Raw genomic sequence first — 19,824 nt, forward strand, 5'->3', positions numbered from 1 at the left:
TCCAACGTAAACATTCTGCCCTTCTTCTTTCCTTTTGCTATCAAGCGACCTTTATTTTTCATATCCTCAACAAAGCATCCATGAGGATTAAATCTGACCTGCAAGCCCTGCTCAACCATTTGACTGACAGAAACCAGATTCTTGGTGATATTCGGGACATGAAATACATCGGACATGTATTTCTTTTTCCCATCCTGCATAGACAAGGGAATTTTTCCAATTTACACAATAGGATGTGCAGTATCATCACCAGTCTCCACAAATCCTGGTTTTTCCATTTTCCTTGCATCCTCCATCCATTTTGCATGACCTGTCATGTGGTTTGATGCACCTGAGTCAACATACCATACATCATTGCTTTCTTCTGCACTTGTCACAGAATTGTTCATGTGCTGCACCATGAACAAATGCTCATTTCTGTCATCACCCTGTCTGCTAGAAGATGCATAATTTCCTTGTTGCAGTTTTCCATTCATGATGTCATTCTGCTTTTTATAGCAGTCTTTAGCCATATGACCCATTTTACCACAGTAGTAGCATTCAACATTACTGTTTGCATTTTGACCTCTTTGCCATCCACCACGACCTCTTTGGCTCCCCCTGCCTCTAGAGTTACCACGTCCTCCTCCGTAGGACTGGTTTTCTTGAGTTTGCTGCATATTCTGATTTCTACCACGGCCTCCATATCGGCCTCCTCTACCTCTGCCTCTACCTCTTCCAGCATTTGAGTAGAAGACAACTTCTTTTGAAGTTCCTCCTGAAGAAGATGCACCACCATTTCTTTGCTCCTCAGAAATTAGAAGAGCAATCAGCTCCTCAAAATCAGGAAATCTTTCACGAACTGAAATGGATGTCCGAAACTGTGCATAATCCTTTCCTAGACCATTCAAGGTCATAGAAACTAAATCATCATCTTCCACTGGTGACCCAATGGAAGCAAGTGCATCTGCAATCTTCTTCACCTTCATGTGGTAGTCGTTGATGCTCATATTTTCTCTTTGCACATTGTGCAACTCTTGCTTGAGCTGCATTTTCCTTGCTTGCGTATTTGTGCTATACATTTTTGACAAAGTATCCCATGCCTCCTTTGGCGTACTTGCATCCTGAATATGCACAATCATAGAGTCTGAAATGCTGATAGACAGCCAATACATAACTTTCCTAGCTCTCTCATGCCATGCTTTAAATGCCTGCATTTGCTGTTGATTGGGAACATCAGGAAGAATTGGTTCTTCTTCATTTCCTGCAACCAATTCCCAATATCCTTTTCCCATAAGGAAATTCGTCATTCTAAACTTCCATGCTTGGAAGTTGTTCTTGTCAAGCTTTTCAGTGACAATCTGTGAAAGAGAATCAGATGCCATTACAGAAGACTGCAAAAAATTCTGTCACTGCAAAAACCACAGCTTCACCCTCACAAGGGAAAATCTGCAAAACTGGCGAAAGTGGTATTTGACCACACAGTCACTTCCTAGTGACGATTTTGCATCAACAGGCAATAGGGATGATTTTGTAACTCCAAATGTCTTTGCGCACAAGCATATAATGCAATTTTTACAGTAACTATTCACCGACCTGTAGAACAGTGGCTGCACAGCATAAAACTGGGCCTTTTCCTGAGTGCGTGCAGAAAACTTCCGCCTCCAAAACAGGTCCCGAAATGGCCTCAAATAAAAAAAACAAGGTCGCCGAGGGCTAAAGCCCCTTCTCGCAGCATATACTGACCTCTTACTTCACCGCAAAGGGCGTCTCAACCTGAGACAATGTACTCCTGCACTTTCCGGCTGTGCTACCTGCAGAGATCTGCTCCCGAAACAGAAAATGAAAGCAACACTGCTCCTCTTACCAGAACACCGCGAGCTTGGCTTGCTTTCTTGAGCTCCTTACCACGAACAAGGCTCTGATACCATGTCAAGATTGTGGGAGAGAAGGAAGGAGTCTCGCTTGAAGCTTTCTTGCTTGCACAATGGGGGAAGACACACAAGGGTGGAGGCTGAAAACAAATCTCCTCTTCTTAGTTGTGTAAGCCAAAAGAACTCAAGTACAAAGAAATAGAAGAACCCTATATATGGGTCTCAAACCAAACTCAACTAACTAAGGTGGCATACTAACTGAGCCACGAACTAGAGTAGATAAGGATAGCTATCATGTAGCTATTATTCATGGGCGGTGTACCAACCGCGTCTGCAACTGACAAGTCGGTGACATAAATACACAACGGTCACCCTGGCGTATCACGAGTGGAGCTCGATATTTCAACATGGGGGAGGTCTGAGTAGTCATTGCCTCCTGCAAGGCATTGTCAGGCATTAAAAGACTTGTTTTAGAAGGCAGTTCTAGTGACCCTGTTCTACCAGCCCGCTAAGGAGCCGTTCTAGGAGTTCCTGCTAGTTGTGAGGCAGTTAGAGAAGCCTGCAAAAAAAAAAAATGATGGAAAAAGGCAAAACCCTAAATATCTGAAAGACAATATATGAATATACAGAGGTGTGTAAAAAGGGGTTTGACTCCTATAAAAATAGAAAAATAAAAGAAAAATTTCTAGTGTAGTGTCTATCGCCTTGCGAAGGCCTGGTAGGTTCCTAGGGATGAGACAAGACTTGGGGTCGATGCCTTGTCTGCCTAGGGGTGACATCTTGCCATAAAATAAAGAAAATAAAAGAAGGTTGGAGCCAAAATAAAAGTGAGCGTTAGAAAGGATTAAGTGTCACCTCGCGAGGGCTTGGTAGGTTTTTGGGTACCGAGACAAGACTTGAGGTCGATGCCTTGTTCTCCTTGGGTCACTACACTTAGCTCCCTCCTTTTTACACGTCTGAGTATGGAAAATGAGAGGTTAAAAGAGTAATGTAATAAAAGAAAATATTTCTTGATCAGGCTATAGGAGTCCTCGCCTAGGGGGAGCTCCTAGTTGAGTTGTCCTTAGTCAGGAAGGTAGGTCAGGACCACCACTTAGGGAAACCTCTTTGAAAGTTCTTTTTAGTCTGGTTGTGTTGGAGCAATCGGTTAGTAACTAGCTTCGGGCCTTCTATAAAATTATGCTGGGCCTACTCCTCATGGATTTCATGCCTTCGTTTTGTCAGGGGGTAGGGTATGAGCTGTGATGTGCTGTGTTGTGTATTTTTTGTGTCAGCTTGATGCTCCTTTTTGTTGTTTATGTGCAGATCTATTCGTGGGATTCGACAGGCTGAGTCGCCCTATCCCGTGGTCGCCAATGATAGATGATTTTTTATGCCGAGAAGTGCTTAAAAATAGTCAAAAATTACGAATATCATGGGAAAAATAAACTTCATCAAAGGCGGCGGTGGCAATTAGTACGATTTTAAGCGGCAAGTTCCTAAAGTGCTAGTGCTTATTTTCATGGAAATCAAATGGTGGTAGATGGCTGAGTTGGAGTTTTCCTAGATGCAAAACGACGTCAGGAATCCAACGCAAGTCTCGCATCTTCATTCCGAGGTAGTTTGATCCCCCATTTAATCCTCGTAAGGTTCAAGGTTGTGAAGCAACTACTAGATCTGGAAGCCGGGAAGAGCGTGACGGGGCTTAGCTTTGTAGATTTCGATGCCATGGAACCATCCGTCCAGACGGATCTCGAATCTGATGTCGTTTGCCCCTCCAAAAGTGAAAAAGCCACTTACCGGAAGTGTGAACGCAAAAGGCATCAACTAGATAAGTTGATTAAGAGCTTAAAATCTCTTAACAAAGAGCTTAGCAATTAAATAGCCACTAAATGAAACGATGGGGGGGGGGGGGGCGTCATTTTTTTGCACCCCATTTTTTCCCCATTTCTCATGATTTTCTGATCTGTGGAGGCAGGAAGAATCCTCCTGGCCCTGAGATGCTTCTATCCTTTGCCCTCCATTGCCACAAACGGATCAAGGAATGATGCACTAAGCAAAGAGATAAAAAGCAAGTATTTCTCTCTCCTCCCTCTCTCTCCTGTGCATAGAGGCAATTTATGTGCAAGAAATCAAGAAGAAGAGGGACTGAAGAATGCTTGTCTGGTTGTGATCGGATTGCTTCAAGATGAAGAGAAGGCTGAGGAAAGAGGTTCAACACTAAAGAATGGTTGTTGGTCCATCTGTGGGCTGCCCAGAATAATTATTAAAAAACCCGCAACACGCAAGACACGCGGTATGCTCCAATTTTATGAAGAAATTTGCTTGTTTTTGTTGTTTCATGGTCCAAATGTTGTTCATATGCAATGAATTTTTGTTTGAACCTTTTTTGCAACATGTTTAAGGGTTGTAACTACAGAAATATAGAACCCATAATGATTTAGAGCCTTTATTAATTCTTTAAAACTCGCAAAATGTTATTTTTAATGGAAATTAGTGGTTTTTGCGGTTTTGAGTTGGGAAAAAGGGGTGGAAATGGAATAAACTCAATGAAAATGTTAAGTTTTAGTCAAAATAATAAGCCAACACAAATAAATCAGAAAATACCTATTTTCTATGAATAATAAATAGGAAAAAATAGCAAAAAATAAAGGAAATTAGGGTTTTCGTGCTAAAAAAATATGGGAAAAAAGGATTTATGTGCGTGAATGTTTGGCGAGGTTAAAGCATGAGGTCAAGGCTCAGTTTGTCCTTGTCCTTTGCGTTATATTACGTTTTTATTGCTTTTTACATACAAAAATGATACAAAACAACCACTTACACCTATGCAACGCAGCAACACCTAAATGGTGAGGGGGAAATGAAGTTTGTGCGACGATCTAATTGCTGAAAATATACAAATTCTGATTTTCCTCTTTGTGCATAGGATATTCAAAAATAGGCCCACTAATCATACATTGGTATAGACATGCCTCAAATATCTATAGTACTTGGGGAGTCCACCTTATAGAAAATGTAAGATACCACATGAGTTCAAGAGGAATGGTATATTTATTTCATTGAATTACAATTTTTTAAAAATAGAAGGGGTTTATAAATGTGCACAATGTACATTATGGGTCTTTTTATTCGAAAATTCCTAGAGGCACAACTAGGGGGGGATGTGTTTGTTTAAGAGCCCAAATAAAAGCTGGGTCTCCTTTACCATAACTCTTTGTCTTGGTTTTACAAAGTGTTTGCTTAATTTAAAATCACTAGCTTGTTTGCTTGGGATCACTCTGCTTCACAAGGAGAATGTGCCTCTTTCAATATCTACTCTTAGCTATTAGTTTGTACCTTCCTCATTCAAACCAAAAGCATATGGTCTATAAGGAAAAAACTTATGCTTTCTCTTTGTAAACTCCCTAATAGCAACCCTCAAATAGCATTGTACCGTATCTCCACAAAAAGACAAAAGAAAAAGCTATGCCTACAAAACCCTACCATATGGTTTTGTTGAAATAGACCTTACTTTTGCCAACTTGGGTGTTTCCTCTTCTAGCCACCTTCTCATTCTCTACATGCTAAGACCACTTGCTTCAACCTATGATGATACACCCTCCTCCATGATCTTCCTACAAGGATGAAATTGGAGTTTGAGACCCAATATCCTAATCGTAGAGCCTAGACACAAAAGGGGTACAATTGCATCTCAAGCCCCCCTTAAGTCTTTCGGTCCTTACTTTATATTTCTATCTTATACATGTGTGGGCTCCTTGCTCACCAAGCTACTCGTGGACTTACTGATGACCTCCTACAAACCTTTGTGTAGAGACTAAGTTCTCTCTCTCTCTCTCTCTCTCTCTCTCTCTCTCTCTCTCTCTCTCTCTCTCTCTCCATACACACACACATAAACATACACACACTCTCTCTTTATCTATCTCTTGGAATATCTAAAGATGATCAAAAGGGTGGCTACAAACATAGCTAGAAATGTTTGCACATGTGAATAGAGATTGTTGAACAAGCTCTTAGAGACCCTATGCATACTCATCATCCCTAATCTTGAGAGCCATAGAGAAGAAGCACTGAGTAGCTACATTTTTATCAAGTTCGGATGGTAAGGGTGCTTTGCCCCAACCATGCCCATACCTAAGTCTCTCTACTAATAGAGATTAGCCCTAAATCACTCACATGGAAACATTAAATTTCTCATGAGGTGATTACAAATTTTTTTAAGACAACTTGCATCACATTAACCCTCTTGCTAGTTTTGTACAAGTAGGTGTGTGTGTGTGCACATGCGTATGTGCATATGTGTTTGTGTCTCTATGTATAATACCTATGTTGACCTCAAATGGATATTGAATCCATATTAGTATTACATGTAGAGCTCTAAACCATTTCACCATTTTAGTATAGAGATCTTATTTCACTAGCCAATCAATACTCTTACATGCAAAAGCCTTTTTTTTAAAGACATGTTTTGAAATCAAAGCACAACTTGTAGTTGAGAATGAGAGAAAAATGCCTAGAGGTATATATATTTAAATATAAAGATATTATTTTATCTTCTCATTCACCTCCTTTTGTGTTTAATGTTCATGGCTAGTTCTATTTTTTTCACTTATATAATACTTCTACTCCCACACAATATACAAATCATGGCTTTTGTTCACATGGGATTCTTCCTCATAGGTGGTCAATTTTTGGAAAGTTATCCTATCATATAAGTTAATTTGTGAAAAAATTGTAATTCATCTGTCCTATATATGCTAAGAAATGTATTTATATCATGGGGAGCACCTAAATTGAAGGAGGAATAAAAAATGTACATAGGGAGACCCTTCTACATTAATGCTTGTTGAAATTACTTCAAGTATGCATCTGAGTTTCTTTATGAGGGCTTGAATATACATGATAAGGATATTTTCTTAGTAATGATGACTAGTACAAAACATTGTTGGACTACTTCTTTACACTCTCTATGTATACAAGTAGGACAATAAGTAAATTTTCATTCTTTCTCTAAATGTTTGCTATTTTGGGGGATTGTAGGATCGGTGTAATGAGGGTGGGTTTGTTGCAATTGAAATTGAGGTGAGAATGTAGGTAATGCTTTTGACTTCATGTGATCACACCACATAATCACTTGCACTAGCTAGCTACAATGCTTTTGACGATTCCATGCCATGCAATGATTGGTTAGTGCCTCAAAGGGTTGATTAGCACTTATGAGTTGGTAACAAGAAAATGTGATTGCTATGTATTTTGAGTTGGCAATGTAAGTGGGTAACAAACAATGTAAATGCTTGTGTGTCTGTAGCAGGCAAGAACCTTGTGAGTTAATAACAAGAAATTTGGCAGTTATGTTAATAAACAATGTAAATGCTCATGTGTTTGTAGCAAACCATGTGTTTGTAGTAGCATTAAGTGTGCCATGTATTCATTCCAAAGCAACGTACATTGGATTTCTTTTTAGCTTTAAAGTTGCTAGTGGCTTGGTAGAAAATGATTGTTAATGGAAACACGAAGTGAGTGGCAAGGTCTCAGGGAGACCAGTCATAAATATGTGCATGTATCACGTGGGTTCAACATAAGGGATTTTTAAAATACAAATTTGACACTTTTTTTTAACATATAGAAGGGTCTCATATAAAGGGTTTACTTACAGATTGAACAGAAAAGGATTATGTTTTATTAAGGGAAATTTCATGGATAAGGATATTCATAAATAGACCTTAAACACAAGTGATATAGAGGGTATGCATATAGTGAATTACCGAGGGGCAAGGTTATAAGCAATGTTGGGTTATGACCTTCTTGTATGGTTGATTAATGCCTTGTGAGTGGATAACAAGAAATGTGTTGGCTATGTGTTTTGAGTTGGCAATGTAAGCAGGCAATAGAAAATGTAAATGCTTGTGTGCTTGTAGTAGGCTATGTGTTTGTAGTAGCATTAAGTGGCTTATGTGTTCATTCCAAAGCAATGCAAAATGGATTTCTTGTTAGCTTTTATAGGGTTGGTGGCCTGGTAGAAAATGATTGTTAGTGGTAGCACAAAGTGAATAGCAAGATTATAAGCAATGGTGGATCACTGTCCCCTTAGTGGCTTGTAGGGTTGGTTAGCACCCTGTGAGTTGGTAGTAACAAGCAACATTGCATGTTAAACACTCTTGGTTTGGGAAAAATCATTGAAGACCATGTGAAACAAAGAAAGAGCATTAAAAATTTACATAATGCATTGAAGCCCATGTGAAACAAAATAAGAACATTTTAAAAGCATTACGTTGGCGAGCTCACTCTAGCAATTGAATAAAAATGCAAATGTGTGTGGTTTTCTCTTGTATGTGACTTAAACAATCTGAGGCTTACACTTTCTACTTTGTGTCATTGTCTCAGCTTGGCACACAAAGGCAAAAGGCTTTCCTTATGCTTGCACTGCACATGGTATTCGATTCCCATGTTATCGTGGCTTGGCACCAAAAGGGCACTATGATTAATGTAGTCATGGACTTGACCTAAACCATTTCAAGCTTGCACTTTTGACTTTGTGTCAGGGTCCCAAGCCTCACTTCACATACAAAGACACAAGGCTTTCCTTATGCCTTGATGGGACCTCAAATGGGCTGGCACTAGCTATGGCACTAGCCAGACCTCATGCATACGACAGACAACCCCATCACATGGCCTCGCAAGCCAGGAGCTTCTAAAACTCACTTTGCACTAAATGCTTACAACGATTTTACATTTGTATCCAATATGTAGTCCAACATTCACCTTCCCTTCTCCTCAGAGGGAGATCCCATAACATATAGGCATAATACCTCATAATACACACATAGGGAAGCACCTCTCGGTTGATTGCCGTGGCTCCACTACAACTCTCCTACACCTTGGGGATTGGCCCCAAGATGCGTCGCTAACACATATAACATTCGTACAAACTCCACTCTTTCATAATTCAGCGTTCCATGAGATTTTGATTTGCCTCACAAAACTTTTCCTAATGGAAGCACTCGTTTAACCTACAGCTTGGGTTTCCTATCCTCTCAGCATTGGTCAAAGTTTATCAATTAATTGCAATGCATTCCAGGAGATACCATGTGGCATGCTTAATACAAGGTGTGACAATTGTGCAAAACCATTTTATGATTAAAAAAACCAGCCATGTGAGGTGCAGAAAACAGCCCTTTCATGAATGTTAACTAAGCGTGCTTCGTCGCTTTAGGGACTAGCACCAGAACTTCCGTGCTACTAGTCGTCTATATTTAATTATGGAACGATCCCTAAATGCTAAGAAGTAATATATGAGGTAAGAATCACTAGAATGGGAGTAGTTACAAAGTTATGAGAGAAACAAGGAGACACTTTTAGGATTTTAGACAATAAATACTTTGAACCAAATGTGACATTATAAATATAATTTATTTGTAATATATTATATAGGATCTCCCTTTTAATGAGAATTCTCACTACTAGCTCAAATTCATAGCTTTAACATGTGATACCACATTTTTTTACTTTGGCAATATAAATTTGATGTTCTAAAGCACCACCAAAAAACAAATTCAAGCAAATCACATATCTACAATGTGGTCAAGGTATGATCATCATTCATGTAATGAATGAATCTCTCATAGAGGGAGGTCACCAAAAATATGTAAGCTTATCACATGGTTCAAAGAAAGAGTTTTTTAACTTATCCATTTTGTATAATTTTTATATGTAGAAGGGTATCATTTAAAGGGGATATTCATAGATTGAATTGAAAAAGGGTGTGTTTTATTCATGACAAATTCATAGATAAGGGGATTGTTTAATAGGCCTTGAATTCTAGGATGTGAATCTGAGATGAATCTCAAATTATGTAGCTACAACCTTTTTTGTGTTGTCTTATCATTATCAAAAGCTTGAAAATATTTTCCTAGAATTATATTCAATGGCATGCTTGTATCATATGACGCCTTGATGCCACCAATGAAGCTACACACTAAAGGCAACAAACTAGAAGTGGTAATATGTGGGAAATAATATGAAAAGCATACAAACACATCTCACAAATAACATCTTTACAACTTAAAGCAAGGCATATAACACGGTACAAGAGCTTCAAGGGATGCCATTGGGCACATATCAAAGTTTGTTGCCTTTCTTGCATAATAGAGGAATTTTAAATGGTGTCCATAATGTGTCAGGACCAAAAAATAGGCCCGACATTGGCTCTAAGGCAGCTAGGAGCCTTTGGAGGCTAAATATACTAATTTAACTTAGACACGCATTTGTATTGTTCATAGTCCAACGAATCTCTTCCCAGCTCCAAGCAATTGGAGTTTCCAAATAGATCGGTCTAATACCTCGTATCACATACACAGGACTAGCTAGATGGGTCTGCATATTTAAACTTAGCGCTCTGTGTCATTATGATTCTCACATGGCCATTGACTTATCACTTACTATATTTAGTTTGTTGCACCTATCTACAATTGGCATAGTTATAGTGCTAATCAATTAGTATAGTCAGTTATGTACTACTGTTTAACTTAGTAGGCCACTTTTCTTTATGTTAAATCTTATCTATACTTTGTATATATTGTATTGTGCAAAGAAGAAGAATAAGAAACAAGAAAAAAAACGTTTTGGTCTCCATCTGTCTTCTTGTATTCTTGACTGTGTGTATGGTATGTGTTTGGCTCTTGTGTATATGGTATGTGTTTGGCACAACAACTCAAGCAAATCTTCCCTACCTTTGGATGTGTTGCATATGTTCATATGCCAGATGAGCTACAGAAGAAGCTTGATCCAAAGGCAGAAAAATGTGTTTTTATTGGATACTCTTTATAGCAAAAAGGGTATCGTTGTTATAACCCTATCATAGGTGAGTTCACAGTGAGTAGGGATGTTATCTTTGATGAGATGGGAAGTTGGTATACAGTTGTTGGTGATGTTTTGGATGATGATAATGATTAGGACAACTATGTGAAAAAAGATAAACAAGAATCACGGAGTCTTAGTGCACCAAAAACATCATCTGGTACTATACCTATAGTGAGCCCTTGGTCTGGGAGACTAAGGAGTAGCCCCACATCTTCAGGTGGATCTATAAGTGTTGCAGGGAATGTCAAAGGAAAGAAGAAAGCGTTGGATGGTAATGATGCATCTACCAATCATTTGGGATTGGATGGAGATTCTAGTGGTTCAGAGAGTTTGGATGATGAGCTTGGTATTCCTTCAGTCAGGACACCAGGTGTACAGAGAGCTCATACTAATGTAAAGGCTCTACTAAGTGATCCGGTGGTATGCAGATCTAGCAAGGTCAGATACCCTATTAAAAGATTTGGTTTTGAAGGTTATGCAGCTCACCATTATGCTTATATGGTGAAACTAGTTGAGGATGTTGAGCCCACTTGTTTTGAGGATGCTGCTGGACATGCTCATTGGGATGCATCAATGGATGAGGAGATGGTTGCATTAGAAGCCAATAAGACTTGGGATTTGGTACCCTTACCTAAGGGTAAGAAAGCTATTGGCTGTAAGTGGGTTTACAAAGTCAAGCATAATGCATATAGTTCAATTAGTAGGTATAAGACTAGGCTGGTTGCAAAAGGCTATGCTCAAACATATAGCATAGATTAAAACGGGACATTCAATCCAGTTGCTAGGATGGCAACCGTTAGGTATGTGATTGCCTTGGCAACAGCCAAAGGTTGGAGTTTGCAGCAAATGGATGTTAAGAATGCCTTCTTGCATGGTGAATTCTTCTTGCATGGTGAATTGCAAGAAGAAGTGTATATGGAGTAGCCAATAGGTTATGAGGATTTAGAGCATCCCACATATGTGTGCAGGTTAAAAAAGGCGGTCTATGGGCTAAAGCAAGCACCTAGAGCATGAACTGTCAATATTGGAGAGTATCTTGTCAATATTGGATTTTGTATTTTTGATGTTGATCACTCACTTTATGTGAGAAAGGGAGATGCAGGGTTGGTCATCATAGTCATCTATGTGGATGACTTGATTATTACAGGTGACAGTGACAATGGGATTGCTAAAGTTAAGGACTTCTTGAAGAAAGAGTTTGAGATGAAAGATTTGGGTGAGCTAAGATACTTTCTTGATATTGAGATGATCAAATGTGATGATGGTATATGGCTATCCCAAAGGTAGTATGGCTTGCATATGTTATCCAAGTATGGTATGACAGTATGTAAGCCTCTTTTAGTACCATTGGAGCAAAATGTGAAGTTGAATGTTGATGTTCGGGATGAGATAGAAAACCCTACTATGTTCAAGAGGATAGTAGGGAGTTTGATTTACATCACTATCACAAGGCCAGACTTGAGCTATAATGTCGGCCTTGTCAATCAGTTTATGCAGATACCTAGAAAGCCTCATTTGGATGCAATTAAACGTATATTGAGATATGTGAAGTCCACTTTACATTATGGAATTTTTTATGAGGCAGGTAAGGACATACATGTCTTTGGATACACAGATGCAGGTTGGGTTGGTAGCATGTTAGACAGAAGATCTACAAGTGGATTCATGTTTTCCCTTGGTAGTGAAGCAGTTACATAGAGTAGCAAAAAGCAACCTACAGTTGCTTTATCGAGTACAGAGGCTGAGTATAGAGGTGCTACTATGGCAGCATGTGAGGTGGTATGGCTCCAAAAGTTATTAGGTGATTTGGACGTGCAGGGAGATAGTCCAGTTGTCATTCATTGTGACAACATGAGTAGCATACAGCTAGCTAGGAATCCAGTGTTCCATGGTAGGACAAAACACATTGAGATGCACTACCACTTTATGAGAGAGAAGGTACTTGCAAGAGAGATTGACTTGGTATATGTCAGCACACAGGATCATATAGCTGACATTTTCACAAAGGCATTAGGTGCATAGAAGCTTCAAAAGTTCTGAAGCTTACTTGGAGCTGCAAAGATAGAGTTGAGCTTGAGGGGGAGTGTTGAGATGGTAAGCTCAACACGTGCGGACATTGATGATGGACCGCCTGGCTAGATGGGTCCACGTGTCTATACTTAGCATGTTGGGTGGTCATTATGATACTCACATGGCCAATGACTTATCACTCATTATATTTAGTTTGTTACACCTACCTACAGCTAGCAAAGACATAGCGCCAGTCGATTAGTGTAGTCAGTTATGCACTGTTTGACTTAATAGGCCACTTTCCTTTATGTTTTATCTTATCTATACTTTGTGTACATTGTATAGTGTTGGAAGAAGAAGAAGAAACCAGAAAGAAAACGTTTTGGCCTCCATCTCTCTTCTTATGTTCTTGAGTGAGCTTCCTCTTGTGTATACACTGTGTGTTTGGCGCAGTAGCTCAAGCAAGTCCCCCCACCACGCAATTCTTGACATGCTTGACATGCTTTGAAGCCTCTTGAGCCTTGGACATTGATTTGAGGTCCCGTAGCACTATTTTGAAATGCTTTATAGCAGCCTACAAACATTAAATGTCAATGCTACACTAGTAGTTGATGCCTATGCTTGTTTGGTGCTTCTTAGTGAAGCGGTTTGATACCTATTGATGATCGATTGTTTGGGGATGCAAGGCACATGTTATGCCATCATTTTGGATTGATCTTCTTGCTGAAAATACTCAGTTTTGAATAGTAAATCACTACTTTACCACAGTGGGCTGAAGCCTATTACCTCATGTTTGGTTATGCCTAGTGGCTTCGGGCTATGTCTTTGGGATATGCAATGAAGTTTTGACCTTCGGAGTATGACATCAATCTTGTATTTGGTTCCAGATATTTATTTGAACTCGAGCTTAGATTTGGAATGCATTTGATGCTCCATCTTGGATGTACATATGGCATGTATGCTACCTAAGTTTGGTTGGTCTTGACATGCTTGGCCTATGCCACTACTACATGCTCGTTACATTGTTTGGAACTGATTACTACTAGTGCCTTGTCTTGGCTTTCATCTGGCTTCCCAAAACTTACTTGGGATATTTCTTGGCTTGCCAAAGTTGTATTTGGGATACAGTTGATTTCTATGGATGCTATACTTAGAGACTACAGAACCTAAATGGCCATGATGTCTTATTGATGTTTGGTCTTGGATATGTCAGGAGCATTAGATATTGAGTAGGTGGTTTATGTTATTGAGCTTTGAGTCTTCTGAGATTGGGATTTTCTTCACTTAGATGTTGCATGGTTGATATGACGTGGTCCGCATACATGTACTTGGGCTGATTTGGGCTTCGCACTTACTGAGCATACACCTCTTTGTGTCAGGTCTTGCCATTTTTGTGTACACTTTTCTCTATTACATAGGGGGTGTGCCGGCTTATTGACGAATTTTTTTGACATGCTTGCGTGTTTGCTCAATGTCCGTATGACTATCATATGTTGATTTATGCCCGCTTGATGTTGGTTATGCTTTGACAGTCCGTGGTTGACTTAGTGCATTGATTTTGCCTAGAGTTTGCTCTCATTATACCTGACTATAATTTATTACAGCAAGCAGTTGTGTATGGACTGATGTGGAATTATTTTCATGTTGAATCATCCTGATTTTATGTACTTTTGATGGTACTTGGTGGGCAGCATCATTAGCTATCAGTTTGGGGTCATTTTGCCTTGGTTTTGGTGGTATTTTGGCTATTTACAACACAAAACAGCAAGCAATTTTGAACTATCTGCACTATTTTGGATTGCATTATGGGTTCTTCTTTCACTGACAGTGCTATCTTCAACGTCACTAAGCTTGATAATATGAATTATGCATGTTGAAAGAGCCAAGTTTGGCAGGTATTGGTGCAAAAATCGCAGATAAAGCCACTAAGGATGCATGGCAAGTAGCCTAAGACTATGACTGATGACGAATGGAATGAACTTGATGAGTTATGCAAGTCCACCCTCATCTTGTCTCTCACTAAACAGATGCATTACAATGTGTTTGAGGAAGCACAGAGTGCTTGGCAGCTTTGGGATAAAATTAAAAACCTCTATGACAAGAAAAGTCTTGCAAGTGAGATGTATTGGCTGAAGCAGCTTATGGACCTGCGCATGAAGGAGAATATGATAATGTCTGCTCATTTGAGCCAGTTCCATGCTTTTCTCAAGAACTTGACTTTGTAGGGTATTACCTTTAATAATGAAGTTACTCCATTGTTTTTGCTTGGGACTCTAAGTGAGTTGTGGGATGTATTCTACACTACCTTATGTGCTCCTGCTACTATTTTGAATTTGCTTGATGTAGAGAGTGCTCTTCTGTAGGAAGAGATCAACTGTAAGAACTTGGATGCCTCTCGTGTGTTGCATGCTTTGACTGTTAGAGGCAAAGATGGTAATGGCGAGAATGACTGTGGGAATGGGTGTGGTAGAGACTCGCAGAAGTCTAGGTCTAAGTCACATAATAAGTCATGCAGCAAGTCTCACAAGAGAAATGCTAATGTGCTATGTCATCATTGCGGCAAGAAGGGTCATATATGCCCACAGTGTCATGAGTTGCGCAATGAGAAGCGCAAAGAGAAGGGGAAAGAAAAAGTACAGGAAAAGTCCTCTAATCGTAGCATTATGCCTATAAAATCCAGTGTGAAAATCAAGGAGATAAATGTCATGCAGATTGATGACTCCGATGGGGTGTACATACTTGCAGCTAGTTCTTGTGATGCTACATCATTGACCGATGTTCACTCTATGTATGCCCAGTGCTGGCTTTTGGATTCTAGTGCTTCCTTTCATGTTACATCATGCCGTGAGTGGTTCCATTCCTACCGCACTGTCTCTGGTTTAGTTCGCTTGGGTGATGCCAAGTCACTTGCTATTGTTGGCATTGGGGATGTACAGCTACAGTTCTCTACTAGCATTACTTTTTTGTTACAAGATGTATGTCATGTACCTACGCTTACACACAGTCTTATGTTTGCAAGGCAGCTTGATGATGCTGGGTTTCATGTTTCTTTTGGGGATTTTTCCAGGAAAATCACCCGTGGCAGACTTGTGCTTGCTAAAGCTACCAAAGTTGGCAGCCTCTATCCTCTTGTAGTTGATGGGTCATCTATTGACCATGTTTTGTCACTGGGTTCCATCCTACATGTATCTCTTTGACATGCCCATTTGGGCCATATGTCCTTGAAGGGAATGAAAATGCTTTCTAGTTTGCAGTACTTACGGCCCCTTGACTACGCATGTTTTGATTCATGTGAGCATTGTCTTTATGGCAGACAGAATAGAAATATGCACAAGAAGTCTGATAGGACACGCATGAGTGAGCCCCTCATATTAGTACATTTGGATGTCTATGGGCCCATGCCTTGTCAGTCTATGGGTGGTGCAAAGTATTTTGTGACATTCATTGACGATTTTTCGCGTAAAGTCTTGGTTTACCCCATTTAAGCTTAAGTCCAAAGTCTTGGCTATGTTTCAAACATGACTTGCATTGGTTGAGAACTAGACTGGGCATAGACTGAAATGCCTTAGGACTGACAATGGGGGAGAATATGTGTCATGTGCTTTTGAGCAACTATGTGACGAGAGGGGTATTAAGTGTTAGTTGGCCACCCCCTATACCCCACCCCAGAATGGTTTGGCTGAGCGGGTGAATAGAACCATCCAGGAGCGTGTATGCAGTATGATTAGCCATGTAGACTTACCACAAAGCTTTTGGGCTAAGGCAGTTAGTACAGCTGTGCATGCCATAAATAGACCAGCTTCTAGTGGTCTGGATTTTCAGGTTGCAGAGGAGGTATGGATTGGGAAACCTCCGTTTTATGTGCATTTACGTTCTGGTAAGAGGAGTAGTGTTGCTTTCATTTTCTATTTTGGGAGCAGATCTATGTAGGTAGTACAGCCGGAAAGTGTAGGAGTGCATTGTCTCAGGTTGAGACGCCCTTTGCAATGAAGCAAGATGGCAGTATATGCCCTCGGCGACCTTGTTTTTTTTATTTGAGGCCATTTCGGGGCCTATTTTGGAGGCGGAAGTTTTCTACACGCACTCAGGAAAAGGCCCAGTTTTATGCTGTGCAGCCACTGTTCTACAGGTCGGTGAAAAGTTACTGTAGAAATTGTATCGTATGCTTGTGCGCAGAGACATTGGGAGTTACAGAATCATCCCTGTTGCCTGTTGATGCAAAATCGTCACTAGGAAGTGACTGTGTAGTCAAATACCACTTTCGTCAGTTTTGCAGATTTGCCTTTGTGAGACTGAAGTTGTGTTCTTTGCAGTGACAGAATTTTTTGCAGTGTTCTGTAATGACGTCTAATTCTCTCTCATAGATTGTCACTGAAAAGCTTGACAAGCACAACTTCCAAGCATGGAAGTTTAGAATGACGAATTTCCTTATGGGAAAAGGATATTGGGAATTGGTTGCAGGAAATGAAGAAGAACCAGTTCTTCCTGATGTTCCCAATCAATAGCAAATGCAGGCATTTAAAGCATGGCATGAGAGAGCCAGGAAAGTTATGTACTAGCTGTCTATCAACATTTCAGACTCTATGATTGTGCATATTCAAGATGCAAGTACGCCAAAGGAGGCATGGGATACTTTGTCAAAAATGTATAGCACAAATACGCAAGCCAGGAAAATGCAGCTCAAGCAAGAGTTGCACAATGTGCAAAGAGAAAATATGAGCATTAATGACTACCACATGAAGGTGAAGAAGATTGCAGATGCACTTGCTTCCATTGGGTCGCCAATGGAAGATGATGATTTAGTTTATGTGACCTTAAATGGTCTAGGAAAGGATTATGCACAGTTTCGAACATCCATTTCCATCCGTGAAAGATTTCGTGATTTTGAGGAGTTGATTGCTCTTCTAATTTCTGAGGAGCAGAGAAATGGTGGTGCATCTTCTTCAGGAGGAACTTCAAAAGAAGCTGTCTTCTACTCAAATGCTAGAAGAGGTAGAGGCAGAGGTAGAGGAGGCCGATTTGGAGGCCGTGGTAAAAATCAAAATATGCAGCAAACTCAAGAAAACTAGTCCTATGGAGGAGGACGTGGTAACTCTAGAGGCAGGGGGAGCCAAAGAGGTCGTGGTAGATGGCAAAGAGGCCAAAATGCAAATAGTAATGTTGAATGCTACTACTGTGGTAAAATGGGTCATATGGCTAAAGACTGCTATAGAAAGCAGAATGACATCATGAATGGAAAATTGCAACAAGGGAATTATGCATCTTCTAGTAGACAGGGTGATGACAGAAATGAGCATTTGTTTATGGTACAGCACATGAATAATTCTGTGACAAGTGCAAAAGAAAGCAACGATGTATGGTATGTTGACTCAGGTGCGTCAAACCACATGACAGGTCATGCAGAATGGATGGAGGATGTAAGGAAAATGAAAAAACCAGGATTTGTGGAGACTAGTGATGATACTGCATATCCTATTGTGCAGATTGGAAAAATTCATTTGTCTATGCAGGATGGGAAAAAGAAATACGTGTCTGATGTATTTCATGTCCCGAATATCACCAAGAGTCTGGTTTCTGTTGGTCAAATGGTTGAGCAGGGCTTGCAGGTCAGATTTAATCCTCATGGATGCTTTGTTGAGGATATGAAAAATAAAGGTCGCTTGATAGCAAAAGGAAAGAAGAAGGGCAGAATGTTTACATTGGATGCAGACATGTCTGAATTGAGTGCAGCAATGTTTGCACATGGGACCAGTGTAGTTGCAGATATTGATATCTGGCATAAATGCATTGGTCATGTTAATGTACAGTGACTTAAATCAATGCAGGCCCAAAATATTGTTGCAGGATTGCCCAAATTCAAGGTTGCAGAAATGCATAAGGTATGTGAAGCCTGTCAGTTTGGAAAACAGGCAAGGAAACCATTTCCTAGACATGTTCAAGAGAGTGAGAAGCCATTGGAATTAATCCACTCTGATGTGTGGACTACTAAAGCTGCATCTCTTGGAGGCTGTCATTATTTTGTCACTTTTATTGATGACTATAGCAGAAAAGTTTGGGCGTATTTTATGAAAAAGAAAAGTGAAGTTTTTGGGCATTTCAAAACTCTTAAAGCTATGGTTGAAAAAGAAATAGGCCTGCAGATAAAATGCCTAAGGTCAGATGGAGGGGGAGAGTGCCTCTCAAATGAGTTTGCAAGGTTCCTGCAGGAGCATGGCATAAAGCAGCAATATTCATGCAGTCATACCCCACAACAAAATGGAATTGCAGAAAGGAAAAATAGGCATATTGGAGAGGTATCTCGTGCCATGCTCAATGAAAAAGACTTGCCAGATTTTTATTGGGCTGAACCAGTTGCTACAACTACATAATGAACATGACTCCCACTGCAGCAATACATGGAATGACTCCAGAGGAGAGGTATACTGGTAGGAAACCAGATATTTCTCATTTGAAAATTTTTGGTTGCATTGCCTATGTACATGTGCCAGATGAGTTGAGATCCAAGTTGGATCCAAAAGCTGAGAAGTGCATCTTTATTGGTTACTCTCTGCAGCAAAAAGGGTATAGATGCTATCACCCTTCTACTCGTAAGTTTACAGTGAGCAGAGATGTTGTTTTTTATGAGATGAGTAGCTAGTATAAACTAGTAAATGTGATTGATGATGTAGATGCACAAAGTGGTAATGTTGCACAGAATTCACAGCAGCAGTCACAAAATATTAGTGGACCTAGAGCGTCCTCTAGCTGTGGTTCACATTCTTCGCCATGGACAGGCAGATTGAGATCAGGAGAATCTTCTCAAAGCAATGCAAATAGTGGTATGTAGGTATCACGAAAAGGAAAAGAGAAGGTTAATCAGCCCATGTTTGATGTGAATGCAGGTCACTCTTATGTGGATGGTGAATCCAGTGGCTCAGAACAGAGCATTGATGATGAGTTGGGTATTCCTTCTATTGTTACACCTGGAATAAGGAAGACCAGGGATGTTTTGAGAGCACCTGGGAGTGACCCTACTTTGCGCAGGTCTACCAGAGCTAGGTATCCTGTGGATAGGCTGAAATATGATGGATTTACAGCCATTCACTATGCATATATGGTTAAAGTGATACAGGAACCAGAACCCACT

Source organism: Lygodium microphyllum, chromosome 1 (genome assembly GCF_053477565.2).
Source record: "Lygodium microphyllum isolate KBCC chromosome 1, Lygodium_microphyllum_v1.1.10, whole genome shotgun sequence".
Taxonomy (NCBI): domain Eukaryota; kingdom Viridiplantae; phylum Streptophyta; class Polypodiopsida; order Schizaeales; family Lygodiaceae; genus Lygodium; species Lygodium microphyllum.